This window comes from Phalacrocorax aristotelis, chromosome 1, assembly GCF_949628215.1.
Source record: "Phalacrocorax aristotelis chromosome 1, bGulAri2.1, whole genome shotgun sequence".
In the NCBI taxonomy this organism is placed as follows: Eukaryota; Metazoa; Chordata; class Aves; order Suliformes; family Phalacrocoracidae; genus Phalacrocorax; species Phalacrocorax aristotelis.
In genome coordinates this window covers 67,978,894-67,998,575 of record NC_134276.1, presented here as the reverse complement: position 1 = coordinate 67,998,575, position 19,682 = coordinate 67,978,894, and the positions used below count along the sequence as shown (strand labels likewise).

General features: G+C 43.6%; 1 long non-coding RNA gene across 1 annotated transcript; it reads left to right on the top strand.

Annotated features, from left to right (window-relative positions):
- Nucleotides 1-7,276: 7,276 nt before the first annotated feature.
- Nucleotides 7,277-11,273, top strand: LOC142056636 (uncharacterized). The gene is made up of 3 exons (XR_012660399.1): nt 7,277-7,426; nt 7,769-7,867; nt 8,145-11,273. It is a non-coding gene; the product is annotated as an uncharacterized LOC142056636 (long non-coding RNA).
- Nucleotides 11,274-19,682: the final 8,409 nt, after the last annotated feature.

Here is a 19,682-nt window from a genome sequence, read left to right as displayed (position 1 = left end):
AGTACTGACACTGATTGCTCTGCTGTTTACTGCAGAGAAGATGCGGTTGCCATCCCACAAAGGGAAAGTTGAAATCTTAATGCTGTCAATAAGAAATTGGAGGAAGGAATTATTTTACCACATGTGATGAGTGGTAAAATGAGAAGGAAGTTGCCACCTAAGGCAGCTCTGAAGCTGAATCCCAGTTTTATTGCTAACACTAAGCAGACCGGCATGCAGGCATTTCTGGCCAAAGACTGAGTCACTTCAGAAGTCACAGATTTGCTGCTACATGCCCATAGCAAACACCCATGATCTGATGGTGACCAGTGGTCCATGTATCAAACAGTAGATGAGGACCTACTTAATGCAGTTGTGGCATACTAAGATTGATAGCTAATTAAAAATGGAAGCTTAACCCCAGATCTGCAGTGATAATGTCAGATGAGGATATTGTTGGCATTAGATTGCTTTGCTCTCAGCATACCGTCCCTTCCAGATGGGAATTATTTGTACTTGGATATGCGCAAAGTCTTTAATTAGTGTGCTCAGAGATTCATAGATGAAAAGATCTACACAAGGCAAAAATAGTAACAATTATTATTCCTGTGGTGTTTTCCATTACTGTTTAAAAATGTGTAATGTGCTATATATGGGTACTTATTACTTCCTTTGTTTAACTCTTTACTATTTTAATTCTTTGCTTTTTTTTTCTTTCTTTTGCTTTATCTCCTTGATATCCTTATTATGAGCTAGACCCTGTTGAGCTAAGTGATACACAGAAAAGGAGGAGACAGTCACTGCCCCAGACCTTTACAGTTTGATTACAGTTCAGGAGATGAGACAGATAGTGATCAAGTGCTGAGACAAAACTAGTCAGTGCAATTTGCAGTAGCATCATTGGCCCACTGTGCCTGCTGGTGGGTATCTGTGAGGCTAGGTGGCACGGCAAAGAAGGATTTTAACCAGGGGTTGTAACGGAGGATCAGGAAGTCACTTTGATAATGCCTGCGGGGAATGGCTTTCTCACTGAAAGGGGGAGAGTCTCAGTGCTCCTCTTCAAGGTGCTTCATGAGCAGGGCCACTCAGGCAGGGGCTACAGCCACCCTGCCTTCTTTATCACATTCATTGCTGCTGCAGAGGGTCACATTTGCAATGCAGAAGAGACACACGTGCCTTGTGAAATGCCGTTAGTTACCCTTTGCACAGAAAAAAAATCATAGAAACTGGGAGGTGTTGTTTCCAGCGTTCCTCAACATTTTTTAATCAAGGGATCACAGTGCCACAAAGATTTGCATTTACAACTACAATAAAGGGCCAAAATCTGAAGGTTTGCCTCTCACCGCTACTTCTTTTTGTTGTTGTTCACTCATATAGGTGAGTAGCTGCATGGGTGATGGTTACAAATATTATGCTGCAGCCTTTTCCTGGATCACCTTTTCATGTTTCATGGAGCTGATCACAGACCGGGGAACACTGATTTTACCGATCCCTGTGCCTGGAAGTGGGGTTAACTGTACTTCAGATACTGGTTTGGATGTGGTCAGATCCGAGCCTGAGCAGCTAGCAACCAGCCTGGGCTACTGCTGACCATGACAGAGCAACGAGCAAGGAGATGGCGAAGAGTGGGAAGATGATCAGTTCTGACTAGCTCTGCTTAATCGAACTACAGCCAACAGCTAGACATCTCCATAAGCAAGTAGTATGGCGACAGGCTGAGACAGAAGTCTCTGCAGAGGAGACCGGCTTTTCACACAGAAAGGTGTTTATGCAGTGATCAATCAAAATGATTCCCACTCCAGGTAGGTGTAATTGGGCAGCAGGGAATTACACCTCAGTCTATTTACTGCTTTGTATTTAAAAGAATAGGATTAAAGTTACAGAAGTTGGGAGGTACTATTTCAAAACAAATCACTTCTAGTGCAAAAAGGAAAAGTAATGAAACATGTCAGAGGCTTCATATGTTTTCTTAAAAGACTGATGCCTTTTTGGCCACATTTTCTGTGTGAAGAAAACGGTGAGACATCACCACTTTTAAATTTTGCTAATTTTTACATTGTGTATGTCCTAAACTGAAAACACAAATTTCTTCTAAAGAACATTATATTCTCTCCATAGTACATCCTGTGCCTCAGATATAGAAAATCTGTTGCTAAACCCTGCTGTCTATGCTCCCTGCCAGTACACTGGAAATGAGTAACCCTCAGAAGTAGAATAAATGTCCTTAAAGAGGAAAAAGGCCCCTCCTTTCCTAAGAATGGAAGGTTTGATAAGGAACAAATGTTATTTAACAGACTTTTCTTATTCATAACTAATAAAGAACTAATACTAAGGACATTGGCTTCTTGAAAGTCAGGCTGGCATGCCAGACTACTTTGGCACTAGACAAATGCCCTGTTTGTGAAGCTGATATAAGGTAAGGAACTCCCACAACATTCCAAAGCTGCAATACAACTCATATGTTAATATGACTAACCAGGCACAAAGTATTTCTCTCCCTTTTTAAGATGTTTGTACTTTTTAGATATTCCAGCACTGACAAATGCAAAAGTCCACCCCTTTCAGTGCAGGTGAATTCCTTTGACAAGAGGTAATAGATCAAAGCTTCCCCTTTGCTGGAGAGCACAGCTGATGGTTGTCTTCCTTGTAGGCACATAAAGCTATGCTGCCATTATCAAAGGCTTTTCAATCCGTAGCTTTTAATTGCTTTTAAATAACCCTGTTTGTTTTAGTGTAACACCATCCTCCCAACCAGCTGTTGGGCAAGTGGCTGTTTTGTCTACCTGTCTCACCCTATATAGTCTGTGCCTTAAAGTCTCTCTGCCATGCGTCTTGTCAGCTCACCACCTCTTAGTTTCTCATCCTTGTCTGTGTCCTCAGCACAGTCTAAATGAATGTAGTAAATGCTGCAGGAAGATAGGATGCCTAGCAGGTCATTACTGGTAGAACAAGCACCGGGGATTTTTTTTGACGGGACAAGAGTTACAACTGTGTCCAAAAAGCAATAAAATGTAACCAAATCAACTAGAAATGTTGTTACATGAGAACATGGAGTGTAGGAATCAGCGTATCCGTTGATCTGTGCTGTGACCAAAACAACTTGTGTTTTAGTATCCAGGTGATCATTTATATAGACAATGTGTTTTGTCAGTAGAGGAATGCATTTCTGTCAAAGAGAATGATAAAGTGTGGTTTCATGTAGTGGACTGAGAAAACTGGCCAGGATTGCCCAGTAGGTAAAAGGTAATTCGGGCAGGGGGAGATCGCGACCACCGACTCACGGGCCACCGACCCAAGTAAGACCACCTACTCAAAAGAGAACAATGGAGGAGGACAACTGAGTCTGCGCAGTAATTTACACATGGAGCGAGCAAGTATGTACCAATCAGCAAAAAGACAATAATGAATATGTAAATTTTTGATCTATAAATTTTGTGAGAGGAGTGATGTAATGTATGCACGTTAGGAGGAGCGATCCCCTGTGCATCCAGAGCCATGAATAAAGAATGCCTGCTCTTTAATACTAAATTGGTGTTACAGAGTTGTGTCTGATTTTACCGCGTTTTTCGGTAACACAACCAAACCCCACTTCCCCTACATTGGACACATGGTTAATATCAAAGGTCTTAGAATAACATGTTAAACATTTTGTTTGCTTGTGTATAACACATATCAGTCATCTTCAGGCATGTTTCTGGAGCAGACTGGGTTGCAATGCCAATGCATGAGAGAAGATACCCTTTGGAGGGAAAGGGACCTTTTCAGCGAAGTGAATAAAGACAGACAAAGCAGGATTGAGAATTCAAATGCACGGCTGATCAGCCTGCCCAGTGGTAGGTAAAGTGGCTGCGGAGTGAAGAGCTTGGCAGGAGCCTGGGCTAGCCAGTATTGAAGATGAAAGCGCCGTGTCTCCTTTGATGCAGGTCAGCATAAGGCCTTACCATCTGGCCCTGAACTACTGACAAAGAACAGTTGAGCCATTTTCAATATGGGCTTAACTGGCATGCTGCTACTAGGGCTAAACCATAAAACTATATTTCTTGCTGGAATGAATACTAACCCTCACTGGCTGAACAAACCAGATTTTTTCTTCCTGGGGGAAACTCCCAGCACTTTTCCACACGCTGCATCTAATCCTTAAGATAGGCATACCTCCTGGGAGAGGAGTTGTCAACTACATGATGCGTTTAACTAGTGCTTCACCTCTTTAGGGAATGCACTTGCAGAAAAAGACAGGCCCAGTGAAGCCACCTAGAAGAGGTTATTCTTTGGAAGAAAAGCTAATGACATATTGCAGTGGTAAGGAACAGTGTCGCAGACGTGTAATATAAAATATGGTGCATCCTGCAAAAATAACTCTGAGTCCCTGAAATAACTCAAAGCACCAGGCTGTACTGCCAGTAATTCAGGCACCCATCACATTTGTTAACAGGCAGATGACAGACCCTGAAGCTACACACACACACACACACACACACACACACAGAGTCTTTTCATCAATCATAATGCAATAAAGCACGGACAGGTTACATGTGGGTATGTGGGTGACAGGGAATGATGCTGGGGGTGTGGAATCAAATGAAAATGCAGAGATGCTTCAAAACATAAATCTCCTTTCATTTCTTCAGAGGAATACAAGATTTATTTCTGAATATAGAGGGTTGGGTGAGTCTTGCTCAAGTACAGCTTTCTAAGAGCTCGATGATCTAATCCAAAAGTGGTTGCTTAGGCTTCCTGTACGGAGGTGGGTGTCTGAAACAAGACAGATGAAATGTCTTACGGAGATGCCTACATGCAGCTGTTGTTCCCTGACCACAGAAGGAGCCCAGGCCCTGGGCTTGAAGGATGCAGCTAGGCTTCAAATGGCCAGAGTCAGATGGGATCCCACAAAGAGCAATTAATCATCGTGGTGTGTGCAGTGCTCAGAACAGGGCACCATGCCCCAGCTTCTCTTCTTTTACACAAATAGTCCTCCCACTGCAAGAAATTAATCAAGAGCTCTCCCGTCTCCTGGAGCAGGATTTGATGGGAACTGGGTATTACTGCTCCAGACAGAGACTGGCGTCCAGCTAATCCCCCTGCGAGGTGGCAGCTCCCAGCTGCCACTGAGTTCAAGAAACACACATTTCGACACACATGCTTTGAGCGGCTGACCCAACCACAAACATCTCCTACGCTGGGAGGTAGATGGAGGGCAGACTTCTTGGACCAGCACAAGGCAAACCTCCATCTGTGAAAAAATGATGGGAGAGACACCACGTGAAAAAGACTGATATGGGAATGGTGCTCTCCTCCACATCTCTGCTGTCAGCCCAGGCTTTTTCCTCTCCCAGTGCTAGTCAACAGGGAATGAATCACTACAGCAGCTTGATGAAGCAGCAAGCCGTGAACACATTTCCTTGTGTTATCTAATGGTGATACACTGAGGATGTGGTTAATTAGGGAATTATCCTCAATCTGGCAGACTTTCTCACGTGGAAATGGGTTTCAAAGTTTGCTTGCCTGCTAGGGTGAAGCTGCTGAGTTGATAGCCACAGAAGTATTTAAATGTACATACTCCCCTGCAGGTCACCTGTTGTGCAGCAATAGCCACAAATATGTTAAAAATGTAAAAAATGCAAAAGATTAAAAAAAAAAATTCCAACTTTTTTTTTTCTTTATGAGGGTTTGGAGACTCTGTGCTGTTAACTCCTCTGAGACCATAATGAAGCCATGGATACTCATGTCAAAGAGCTATGGATAGAGGATGAAAGTTATTTGCTGCCAAGGGTGGCAACAAACCCACATGCCATCTGAGTGTAAGTCTTTTTTTTAGGCATATGCAGCAATGGCTTGTCTTCGCTGTGAACAGTAACCTTTGGTTCTGACTCTGGAAGAGTATTTTCTCCCTGTTCATCTTTGCAGGAGGGGGATTATTGTGTTTGTTTGTTTTGCCTTTGCCCATTCTAGAGCTCTAGATCACAAACGTATTTGTATGGGGAAAAAAAAGGGACACAGTTTAAAGAAACGTAACTAAACCTAATTATTCTAGCTATGGTTGATAGCTCTGGCTAGAAAAATACCTTGGTTTCAATTGTTTATAACTTTGAACAGATGGTCTGAAATTTTCCATTCTCTGACTTCAGTTTGATTTAATCAGGAGCTTTGGGCAGGGGGGAAGGGTGTTTCTTTTCATGTCAGCTGTGGGAGATCCGGCACTACAGAATAACACCAAGGGACAAAGTGTTGTTTTTCACATTAAAAAAATATGTAAAGGTTGCAATGTCACCATCCTTGGGAGGAAAGAATTGCAGTTTGGCATAAATGTGCTTTTTCCCATTTCCAGGTTTCAAATGTCTGAAAAAAATGTATGTTGCATATGCTCAGCAAAAACATGCTAGCAACTTTTACCTTTATTTTCTGGAAACATGGCCCAGCCTAGAGCTGAGTAGGCCCTTCTCTATAAATGCAGTTCCTTCACACTTTTGACCATCCTGGGTACAGGCAGAGGAACTGAGACTAGGAAGCCAAACCTTTCTCTTCCGTGTTTTCAGTCCCAGAAAGAATTTGAGAAAGAACCCTTCCCACCAGGCTTAGCTTGGGTTACTGGCTTGGATTTCAGAAAGTGCCAAATAATGCCAAATGCTCCCCAGTGCTGGGTCCATAACACCTCAAGTAAGACATCCAAAATAATTAACACACACAACACCGACACCTCTGACACGGGTCCTAGTTCTTGTGGAGATGATGCCGCCCTCATGGCTTGCATAAACCATCAGCTAGTTGTTGATATAAGCCACATAGAAATCCTTCTGAGAAAATAATTGCCCCCACTGAACAAGTCTGGAGGGATGTTCAACAAACAGGGCTTGAGACCCTATAAGGAAAAAACCAGATTATTGCATAGCTGACAGTGAGTGTTACCCATGCAGGGACTGTCTGCTGTCCACCTGCACTGAAAGAAAGTCCTGCAGAAAAAGGTGTTATGCGTAAGACACATTTGCCATCCAGCTCTGGTTATATTTTCCTCCTTCACCAAACTACTCTGGTCAGAGACAGACAAGTTTGATGCCTGGCATGTTACCCTGCATAGCTAGACCGCTATGTTTGCCACTCAGAAAGAAAAAAAAGATCCAAGGGAACTCAGATGGATTTTGGCCCAATATCCAAAATATTGGACTGTGAGGTAGTGATAAAATTTTCGAAGACCTGAAGTGCCATTTGATAGTTTCAGGTTACAGCCTTAGGAAGTGTCAACCTCATTTACAACACTGCTCTGGTGTGATCCCTAACCTGTTTCTGCCTTCTCTGCAGCAGAAGCTGTCATGACTGTCCCAGTGATGACCCTTGGGAGCGCTAGTTAAAAGAAACCCAGGCACCTTACGTGGATGAAACTCACCTTCTGACATACCCCTGTCTAACAGCAATGGCAAATTCCCCCTGATTCAAGTGCCTACCACTGCAGCGGGTAAGAAGCCTAGATTTATGAGTGAAGAGATAAAAGCATTTGTCCCCAAAAAAACCCATTAAATCAACAACAATAGCTATTTAGTAATAATTGTGCTGTGATGGCTGGGATGCATCACAAAGTTCTATCTAAAGTCTACCAGGGTGTTACGTTGTAAAAGAAAGTTGTCAACATATACCTGGTTGAAATAAGAGTAAATACATTGCCTCCTTTACCTCCTTAATAAATACTGCCCCACTGTGTTCTGATGGTATATATTTTTGTTGACATAGTTGTGCCTCATTTTTTTAATGTCCAATCAATGAGAAAGATTTCTGTTTTAGTAACAAATTTTAATTCCAGCAAGTTTGTTGTGTGAGAAAACACAAAAGAAGAAGAGGACAGGATCTACAAAAATACACATCATTCACACGGCCAGGGGAGCACGTGTCTCCCCGCCAGGTAAGCCGGTATTTCGTTCTATGTGAATTGTCATTTTCTGTGGCCATCAGCTCACATAAGTAAGGGTCAGCCTGCTTGGTGGGGGAAACATGGAGCCCTCTCAGGAATATGAGCTTGATCTGAAGCTCAGGGAAAAAAAAAATCACTACTTTACCACTGTTTTTAACAGTGCCTGCGCAGAAGTGAATACAGAAAATGGTCTCATTCACCTCCCAGTACTGCAACTTCTTAATTCCCCCAAGCAGCGATAGGATGTTTGCTTCTCTTTCGTGTACAGCTGCAAAGACTGAAGTATCTTTTACGTGTCTTTGGTTTTCTGAAACTGCCCGTGGCACTTGTGGCAATGGACTGGAATGATTGCAGAGATGCGCAGAGGAACCAGCTCCCTGGGCAAAAGCCAGCCAACTTGCGTCCTCTCCAGTTACTGGATTGCAAGCATCAGGGAAATTATGTAGTTCCTAAGAACTGCTGAGGTCAACATCTGAAATCTGTTGTTTGCTGGGTTTTTAAATACTTCCCGCCAGGCCATGGACAAAAGTTGCCAAGATATATTTAAGCACATTTTAAAAGAACAGCACGTTGGGTACTGAAAGCCCAGCTCTGCAGGTGGACGGGGCCCTCTGTGTGGCGTGGCAGCAAAGGGGAAGAGCAGGAAGGGAAGGAAACAGCTGGACTCGGTGCAGGTTCCTACCAGAGCGTGATGGGCAGGACCAAAGACTGTATCACCAAGGCAGGAGTCTTTCTGCATCAAAGACAAAGAAAGAATGGGCAGTTTTCCAATTTCTTTCTATGCGTAGCCAAAATCTCTGAGGAACTCCTTCAAAATTTCATCCCCAAAACTATGAAATATGATCAGTGGTGATTTCATGGGATTTCCAGCATTGACAGAGAAAATGACACCAAAAAGTTTTTTGGAAAGTCAGCGTTATTAAACCAGGATTTAAACTCAAGGCAGAAAAGTAACTCAAAGGCAAACAACTGTCTCTTTGGCTAATCCTACTTAGAAATCTTTTCTTAGTATGAGATAAAAATGCATGTTAAATCCTCTCCTGTTTAGAGCAAAGCCATTTTAGAAGCTGTTATTGTATAGACTACTTCCAAACAGCACTTAAAATATGGCAGAAGCTTTGTTATGTATCTGTTAGCTTAATTTAACATTAAAGTGAAAAGACACTCAAGGGTCACAGAGCAGCCAGTGTTGTTTCTCGTCACAGAAAGAAGCTTTCTTGTCTGCAGAACCTGAAGTTCTCTCTCCTCTTTCTTGAGCAAGATCATCTGTGGGCAAACCAGGGCCTGGAGAGTCACCACTAAAATCAGATGACAGCTTGGTTCCTGTCCTAACTGCGAGTCACATCAAACTTTGATGCCTCACTTTTCTTGCCAATAGCACTTTTAGCACTTTGTAGGACAAACCCATGCGGGTTCATCAATTACCAGTCAAGGAAAAAATTCTGTAATCAGTTAGTCTAAACTCCTACGAAACATAAGCTCTAGGAGTGTCCTGACAGAGTTTCAAGTTGAGTCAAAGTTACTCCTTCAAACAAGAATTGATGCAGGGAGTCTTTTGGCTTAACACTGCATATGTTTGGAAAGAGGTGGGATTTTTTTAACCGTAACAGCTTGCTATGAGACAAAAAAACAGGTTGAAGGAAGATTTGCTTTTAAATATGTAAATGGCAATAAAAGCATTCACATTTGTTCCAGTAAATTTAGCATCCAAAATGAAGCTTTAATGCTACCTCTATTTTTTTCATGCTGAACTCACATGGTCTCTACTTTGAATGAAAAAAAAAAAAAAGAAAACACTTTGAGAAACTAACTTTCAACGTTAATGCATCCAAATTTTTAACTGGCATCTACCACCTCCTCTCCTCTCCTCCCCTCCCCTCCCTTCCCCTCCCCTCCTCTTTTTCCAGTATGTTTTTACCACTTGCATTAGAGTGGAGTGTGAATGCCTCCTAACCATGCATTAAATGATACCTCTAGGAGCTGTCATACCTGGTTTGGTCTCTTCCCTTATCATCTCCCCAGGGCAAGATGGGTATCTGCAATATTTTGGCAGAGGTTTTTTTTTTAGATATACACGCTACTCTCTGTTTGTATTAGATTAGACAGACTGGAGAAGTACACTTGATACTCACAATGAATGACAACATGTTTGTGTAATTCCAAATGTCGTCTTAGTTGTTTGCTGTATTTATTTCAACATTTGTTTTTCACATTTTTTGAGACTTTAACCCCCTTGCCCCTCACACAAGCTGCTTCATACTTCTTTTCCGGAGTCCTGTATTAACTACTTTTGTAATGATATATTAAAAAATTGCTTGCCCTCTGCAGTGCATTCCTGTCCCAATCACAAGTCAATGCCCCCCTTGCAATTTTGGGTGTTTTTTTTGTTTTGTTTTTTTTAAAGTTACCTTTTAACATACTGGCCATTTCTCTGGCCTGCCTTATACTACCCATATGCAAACAGTTGCATCAGCACAACCCAGAGGGACAGGGTGAGCAGCTGGGCTGGGGGATGAAGTGGGAAATTCTTCAGCTGCTTTCACTGCCAAAGCAAACACATTGTGTACCTACACCATCAGCACATGGTGACCAGGCTTAAAAAAGGAAAAAAAAAAAAGAAAGAAAGAAAAAAGGAACAAAGAAAATTTCCATGATACAGGAGATGCGTCATACGCATTGGAGCATGTGGTAGAGATCAACTACCCTGAGTCTGCTCCTGCGATGAGGTTTCTGCATGATGAGCCCCTTGCATGAGCTTCTGTGTCAGGCGAACCTCTGCTGCACTAGGGCATGTGGCAAGGAGCGTGTCTCCTGTACCTAGTCATTTGATGTGAGGTGACATGAAAGGGGGATGTCCCCCGTGTTGTGTTGCTCCCTATAAGCAGTTGTAGGCTCAGAGTCCAGGCCCCTAATTCCCAGATCTGAAAGAAGGCAGAGGGAAAAAACCTCATGTTTTTGGTGAACAGCAAGATGTCCAATTTCTTGTCCCATGAGGTCTTTCTAAACTCTCACACATATTGTTGGGAAAAATGTCCTGGGAACACTGGCACAGCGGTGGACATTGTGGAACTGACTCAGCCAGAGCAGGACAGCCGGTCTGTGTACTCCACTGCAGCTATTCTAGCTTGGACTGCTGTTACACCAAATTCATTCAGGTGAGCTGTGCTGATATAAGCACTTTAACAAGAGTGAGGCATCACCCATGCTTGGGGGCAGCGCTGCTTTGACTTAAACTTGTCTAATTGCCCTGATGCAAAAACCAATGTACAAGCGAGCCCTAAGATCCTCAAATCCCAGTGGCTTGTTTTTCACTCATGGCTGTGTTGAGAAAAGACAAGACTGTGCTTGTTTAGTCAGCACATGAAAGTTGTCATACTAGACATACCGTTATGGCAAGCTTAGCAGCGTGTGGAACTTGTAATAATTAGTTACCGTACCAGCACATAAATAAAAAGATAAATTGCTAGCAAAAAGCTTGTATATATTTGTTGTAAATAAAAGTAAAGATGATGGGTGTTTTCAAAAAAAGGAGGAGGTATGGAAGTTTTTGTTTGACCTATGACACATCCCTTGGGATGAACATTTTTTTCCTCGGGAGGATTATGATAAAATTCCCATGGTGGGTCACTTTGGCTGTTTTATTAGAATTTAGCCAAACATCTGCAGGATATCAAACTTCAATGTATGCAGATTAAATCAGTTCTGGAAAAAGTATCAGCACTCTCTTGCAAAGCATTAAAAAGGAGGCATTCTTTATAAACTTGGCAAAAAAGTACAAAGCATTGAATAAATTCTTGTAATTTAGGGAAGGGGCATGTGACATTATTTTTATCTAAAATTTTTTTTTAAATTGAATCTGAAGAACAACAAATGCTATTGGTAAGCAGCAAATGGTCAGTCCTAGCTCCTGGGCAGGGCAGGTGTTCAGCAGCTGGCAGGCATGGAAGGTACTTCGTTACACACGCTGCGGTTCTGCCCCAGCGCTGTGAGTGTGAGCTGCCCAGGGCAGTGTGTTTGAAGCATGCAGCCCTGTCCCTTGTGGCTTGCATCCGGCCCCAGAGCACGGCTCCGTGCACCAGCACTGACCTGCAGAGCATCTGCTCCTCTCTCCCGCTGACAAACTTAATTTTAGCTTCCAGCCAAAGGACACCAGAGAGGCCATATTTTCTCCTCTGTTGTTCCTGCATGAATATTTCCTAAACCAGTATCTCGAAAAGATTTTCAGCCTCAACTGGCTGATTCACCAGACATCCTGCGAGGTGCACATACACGAGGACAGAGTGTAGGGGCAGGGAATAGAACCAAGACACAGCTGGTAAGCAACGTATACTCCTCCGCATGGCAAAAGTATGGTGCACAACAACGCCCCTACCAGGACAAGAAAATCTGATGGCACCCAGGAGCTTCAGTATTACGACCACATCCGTGCCACTCTTACAGCTAACTACACTGCCCGTGGAAAGTCTCAGGTGGAACCGGCCCTTCATTGTAACCTACGCCTGTGCCCAACGCATTGCATGTGCGTGCAGCAGGTCTGCTTTGCGCAGATAATCCTCTATAGCCTGAAGGCTGCAATCAGTGAGACAGGCTTTCTGCAAACTTGCGTATGAGTTTCCAAATGACACACCCCAGAAAGACTACCTGTCATGTCTCCACAAGACTTACAGATGTTTTCTACATGGCCCCAGCCTTCCAAGGTAGAGTCTCTGCATTGCTAAAGGCACACAGGCCTATACACAAACGCTAGCACAAATCGTATATTCATTTTTTCCGGTTATTTCAAAAGTAAACAGACTCCAGAATTGCCTTCAATAAAACTGTATGTTTGAAGAGTTTGAGCACCATGTGGTAAACGTGGCTGGTACAAATACTATGTAATTTTTATGAGTTTGCCATTATCCACTCTGGCTGTAAGGAGTTAAATCAGAGGCGAGTTATTGGAGGGGAAAAAAAATGGGAAAGGCAGTGATGGCAAGGCAAGGTGGAGTTCAGCTAATGCCAGGAGTCCATTGAGAAACAGCAGGGATGATGTGAGATGGGGAATGCCCTGGGGAATGCCTGGACTGTGAGAAACCAGATCTGGAGCTAGGACAAAAGAGGAGACCCAAACCTGAAAGGTGCTGGCCTGTCAAAGAAGCCAGGTGGAGGAAGGGTGTGTAAGGGGAATTGTCAACACCACCTGGTGTTGACTACCTGGGAGAAGCACCCATAATAAAGGGTGATTCTTTGAACTCAAGAATGAGAGCAACCGAACCAAAAGCATCTTGCCAAAGCTTAACAGGAGAGACTATAGTTAATGGGGAAATGTATGCATGGGGTTCACTCCATTCATCCCCTCTTCTGCACTCCATGTGCCTTTGGATGAATAAACAGAGCTTTATTTTGATGAATCTGTGTTTGGATGACTTTGGCTGGCAATCATCTCCCCTCCTTCCTTATGCATTTTGGTCAGGTCTTGGCTGGATGCCTCTGTCCCCTTTGCAACCGGGGGAGGGAGGGCAGAGTTTTGGGGAGGAGGCAGCCCCCCCATCCCCAAGCGCTGCCTCAAGACCCCCTGAGCCGTCCCCTGGTGGTACCCACCACTCTCAACCCACCGGTGGACTGTCTGGCTCAGGCCAGACAGCTAAAGCTAAACAATATGTAATCTTCCCTCATTATCAGCCAGAATCCCCAAAGACAGATGCTGCCAGGTGCCCAGAAGAGCCAGCTCTGTTGGATTAACACCCCTGGCAAGGGTGTTGGGAGGAGAGGCAGGAAAATTGCCCAAATGCACAGTCTATGCAGTGGGGCCCTCAAAGAGAGGCACCTGTGAAGAGCAGCGGTATCCCTGCACACACTTTCTTCTAGGGCCTTGGCTGGTTTTAGGAGAAATAAGTGAGCATTTGGAAATACACATTAAAAAATAAGCCAGTAAATATGGAGGGGTTTTCCTACCAGAGTGTTCTTCTGTGGTTCTGCATACACAAATAAAAGCTACCTGAACCCTGTGTAAGTTTGGTGTTGCCTGCAGTGAAGTGGTTAAATTCATGCTCGTCATCATTGTTTAAATGTCTACGTCACCATAATTAAATATGTAAAATGACTCATGCTACCTTAGATTGGTGTATTAAGAAAGCACTCTAGTTTCCAAGCACAGATTAGGCAGGCAGATGCATTTAAAATAAAAATATATTGCAATGTGAGCTAGAGGGAGTGTACAGTAGAAAAATAAAAACAAATAATATAAAAAAATGCAAGATTTATGATTCTTAAAAGTTCTCATGATTATTCCTTGACAAAGTCAATGTAATCGAATTACTCACTGGGTAATGCTTCCTTTCTTTGGGCCCAGTTTAGCTGCACCTGGAATGGGACCTGGGTATGTGTGTACTACAGCATGAATGAACAGAGAAGGTGTTTTGAACTTCTCCTCCACCAGAGATCCACATTCCTGAGAACCGGTTTATCGTGAGGACCCACTGATATGCCAGCCTGACCGCTCCAGCCCACATCTCTCACATACTCCATTCACGCCTCTGTATGCCACCGGTGACAGGGCAGGTGGCAGAGACAATACTGTCAACCTCAACTGCTAATGTCAGAAATCATGCCCCATCAAAAATAATCCAAAACTACAGGGACCTCATGAACTCAGCCCGCCTGCAGGGTTTTGAACTCCTTATGTATCGCATATGATGGCAAAAACAACAAGTCTAACTGAATTGCTGAAGTACGGCCACAGTGACATTTAAGAACCTCCAAACACATTAACGATTGCGTTTGGAGACCAGCGATTTCACTCTGTGCTCCACCCAAGAAACTGGAACAGCACTATTTGCAGTCATGACTATTCTCTGTTAGGTTGCCATGGAACAAAGCCCAGTTAATCCTAATGGACTGATTCAGGAACAATCTCTCTGTCTAATCTTATTGGCTAATTCTTTATCATTTCCATTAGGTTAGTATTTATCCAAGACGTAAGAGCACCAAGATTTTCAAGGAGTCATCATTTCACTATGTTGAGTGGTAGCAGTACGGTCCTCTTTTATACTAAGAATAATAAAGGATGTTTTTGTTTCTCTTTGGAGCAGGCAGAGCAAAGAATTTTTCCTTCCAAAAGCAGATTAAATTTCCATTGAATTTTCCTTGAATTCATAGGATTCAGTACACATGAATTCATATGTTCCCTTGAGCCTTGGAAATTACAAACATTCAGTCAGTGAGACCTTCTCATTTGCCAACCAAGTAAATATTTCAGAGAACGAGCATATAATAAGACAGATGGACTGTTAAAAGAAGTTATTGGGTTTTGTTTTCCTGATGCCAGCTTCACAGCCTCCTTGCTTCCATGACCTGAGCACTAGTCTGACCTCTTCTACTTACTGACAGCAATACATAACATTATTTTCAAATACCTCACAACCCTCCTGGAAACTAGGCAAGAACTGGTATGTGTGCTAGCATCCTCCAGTGAATGCAGGCAGCGCAGCAGCACAGCAGGAGCCTGCGATAAATGGCCCCGTGCTGCAAACAAGTTCACGTGGTAAAAGCTCGTGCTGTGTCCAGTCACTCAGTTCCTGCAGGCTGTGTCATATGAGTGTATTGCGAGACTCTCAAGACAGCTAACTCATACATTGTGACACAGCTCTTGAGAGCAAGGTGTGTGCACATACATGTGTCTGTGTCTGTAAGTACCACAGGGAGAGGCGAATTCCTCGTGGGTTTTTTGAGAATTGGTATTGCAGGAATTAAATCATGGTCATGTAGTGGGAAGGAGATACTGGGGAAAAAATTCCATTCATGTTTGCAATTTGCCTCATACAGGAACACATACACAAAGACGTCCTTGAATGAATCCCTGGAAAAAATCATGCAAGTTTCCTGTGCGCAGAACTAAGCTTGTGGTGATCAAAGCCACTGCAATATTTTCTTTAAAAGAAAGAGCACCATAAGTTCACTGCAGGCACCACCACTCTGTTCTCTGCTAGAGATTATGGGGACCAATGTAATTTCATTTTAAAGTACCTCCTCACTGGAATAACTTTGAGAAAGATACTAAAACCAGCCCTGACAATACAGGTATTCAAAACAACCGAGTGTTTTGATGAAACAGATGGTAACCATGATTAACTTTGGCATTTTCTCCCATAAACCACATAGTTCTAACTCAATTAGCCTTTTATTTTTTTAATTGAACAAACCCACTTGCATCTAATCAGCAACCAGTTTATATCCAAACAATAAAATAGCCAGCTTTAAGAAATCTGGACAGGATACAGCCCAGGCCAACAGCCATCAAAGGCTCCAGTGCCTGCTTTCTCCTTGCCAGGCGGCCAGGCGGCTCCGGCACCCGCAGCTCCGGCACCCGCAGCTCCGGCACCCGCAGCTCCGGCAGCAGCCTGGCCGGGGAGATGTGGGTCTGCGGCACGGAGCTGCCCTCACACCCCAGGAGCCCTCCGCTACGCTGGGATCCTAACTGTTTGTTTACATTAAGTGTAAAGAACGCATCCTGCAGCTGCTGCAAAACAGGGTAAACTATGCTGTGCGAGCCAGCGGCGGTGGTTTAATTTTCTGCGTTACTGAGCAGCAAAACCAGAATCTTCACTTCAGCTATTCGGACCTAAAGGTGCCGACATAAACCAGAGTTGATACATTATTCCAGTTCTGTTGTAAATGCATAGGTATTTGAATCCTTCCTTGCTGCTTCAAAAACACAATGAAGACTGCCAGCGGTCCTGCCTAAGATCATTTATCACACTTGTTTTGCCCGCTTATCTTGCAGCAGGAGATCTGTACTCAAAAGTAGCGTTTGCTTCCAAGTGATGTGACCATTTTTGGTGACCGTTTGTAATACAATTAAAATGTTGCTGCAGCTTTACCGGGGATTCTTCAGTGCGAAGTTAAATTTCAAAGGATTTCTCATTGACAGGTTCGAAAGATCAAATTATGAGAGTCTTCTGACTCCTTTCTGCTTACGTTTTGTGCAACACCTTAGTGTGGATGTGTACTAGAGAAGTCTGAAAGTGAGGGAATTAAGGTTTTCTGATTGTTTTTTACTGTAAACAAAGCAGGAAGCTTTCAGACGCCCGTGGCCAAGGCAGTACGTTTGTCTTTCCCCCTGCTTTCAATGACATTATGACCATGTCAAGCCCAAGTCAGTTATTTGGCTTATTCAGTTTCATCACTGCCTGGAGTAATGAGTACAGTGAGAAAAAATGCTGGAGCAAGCCCAGACCACAGCGAGTTGACATAAAATAATGAAGGACAGAAGTTTCAGGGCTTGTTTGTATTTTATATCTGTAAACAGCTTTTGCCTCAGTAAGTCAAGTAGTGCACAGCCTCACTCAGGCAAAATGCCTGAGGATTTCAAGGGGAAATCTGACTGCAGATGAGCAGGCTGCATCTGAAGGCAGTGCCTCAGAGCACAGTCGCTGCCTTGCTGCCCATCAATAGCCAAGAAAGCGCTGTCAATTCTGGAAGTGGAAACATCTTAAACCAGGGCAAGTCAGGCCGGCGGCACTGCTGCCTTGCAGGCAGATTTCCTACAGCAGTGCCAGCCATGCCTGGACTTGTATTTTCAGATTTCCTGCTTGCAGGCTGCCCCCTCTCTGCTCAGACTTGGGGAGGCTTAACCTGGGTCTACATTTGGCTTCTCACGTGCATCTTTTCCATCTCACTGGTTCCCTCTGGTGCATTTTTGTGTGACTGTGGGTCACTCACAACCCTCCCATGTGTGAGCTTTGGGCAAGAAGCCATGCCGGGGCCTTTCACGAAAGCAGTGGGGGCCAGCTGCAAATGCTGTCCGAGGAGGACTTGTGCGGAGTGCTCGTGGCCCTGCTTTACCTTCTCAGCTTCTGGTGGTCAACAGGTCTGAGATTTTAAACCCTCTCATCAGCCAGAGGCTGCATCTCTGTTGATTTGCACCAGCCACTGTGGACTGTACTTAAATCCTCTTTGCATTTACAGAGCTTATCCCCAGCACGGGTCCCCTGCACAGCAGGCTGGCGTTAGGTGGTTTCTAGTACAGCCAGGCTCTCCAATACTACCAAGGGAAGGGCAGGCTTCCTCTACAATTCCCTTAGCTTTTTTTCTTGTCAAGATAAGAGAAGTAGTTATCTAGGGAACAAAAGAGTGATTATTGCTTGGAGATTACATAAATATTTTAAACATTCTTGTGAAGTGTTTTGGGAATGGGATAACACGCACAGCAGGGAGGGGTGTCAAAGAAAATAAACAAGTCCTTAAATCAGGGGACTCTGGATACAGTGGTGAGGAAAACAGTCCTAGTAGGGCTAAAACTAGATCACATTAGTAAGGAGAAAAGCCTAGATCCATTTCTGAACCTATCATTGATGTATTTTTATTCCATATGTGTTTTTAACATACTCAAAACCTATGCCTTAAAGCTGATCTACTCATAAATTGCTCTGTAGCTCCCTCTAATGGACAACTTTACCAAAACTGAGATCAGAGGAGTGTCGAGAAATAATGAGAAAAAACTGCCCTTGGCGTAACATAAAATCGAGATCTTTGTGGTGGAATAGTTGTCATGTGCACAAAACCACAACACTGTTATCACTCCCCATCCATCCGTCGTTTTATTTTTATCTCAGTAGATATTACAGCTCTTCCTAAAAGAGCTTAAAGGTGTAGTTAACTAAGTCAAGAGCCAAAGGGCCCCACGGCCCTGGTGGGGTAGAAGAAGAGCAGAAGCCAGGCAGGCTGCAGGCAGTGGCATGGCAGCAGCCTCTGCATCTTGCACCCTGCACCCTGCATCCCGCATCCCACGGGAGGCTGCACCGCCCAGGCACGGGCTGCACCCAGATACACGAGCCCCGTGTGGGGCACACCACCATCTAGAGAGAGCCTAACCATGCTTTATAATCTTTTTGTTAGCATAAGAGCAAAGCATTAGCTCTAGTGAGGTTTGCAGCCGAGGAGGTGGCTGGCACCTCCCCTACACCCTGCCAGGCTTCCCTGCACAAAGTCATGCAGCCGTTGTTTCTGTGAACGGGCTGATGAACAAAACTCCTGGCCAAATTTTTTTGCGGCTACAGCAGAGGTACTTCCTACCCAAGAAATGTGTTGCTGAACCCAGAGCAAATTAAAAGAATCTTATAATAAGGGGACTGAATAATGAATGACACGATATAGTAATGCACAAAGAGCAATGTCAGAGTATAGGATCATTTTAAATACAATTGCACCCACATCAAATTGGAGTTAAAGAATTAATTATAAAAACCTGTATACTACAACTCAAAGAGGATCCAGGATTCCTCTTGTATGGATTAAAATGTACACCAAAGCTTGCAACACGAGCGTGTGGATTTTCACGCTGATCATTTCTAACACCTAGCACTCCTACAAGTGCAGCTAACACCGCAGAGATTAGCACAATCAAAATGGGGTGAAGTCTGTTCGATTTCCAGTTCTGAAAATTGCTTTAGGTCTGAGACCCTCAGGAAGTCAGACATGAGAGAAAGCTGTAACAAAACAATCTCTTACATCTGAACAAGCAATACAAGTAAAAGCCGCATTTTATTCTCACACACGTAACGATTTCTGTCCAATGCATATTTATCTCATAGGCATACCGGGAACGCTTAGCTTGTTTAAGGGTTTATTTGTGTCATCCTCAATATGCAGTTAGCCACAACAACTTGGGTTTTTTTACGAGAAGGTAATATTCCATATTGTCAATTATTTCTAATGCTGACTTCGAAATCAAGATGCTGTTTTAGAAGCAGAGGAAGAGCAATAGCGGAGAGTAGGCTGGGTACAGAGCACATCAGCATCCGAAAACAAGAGGAAAATGGTATTTCAC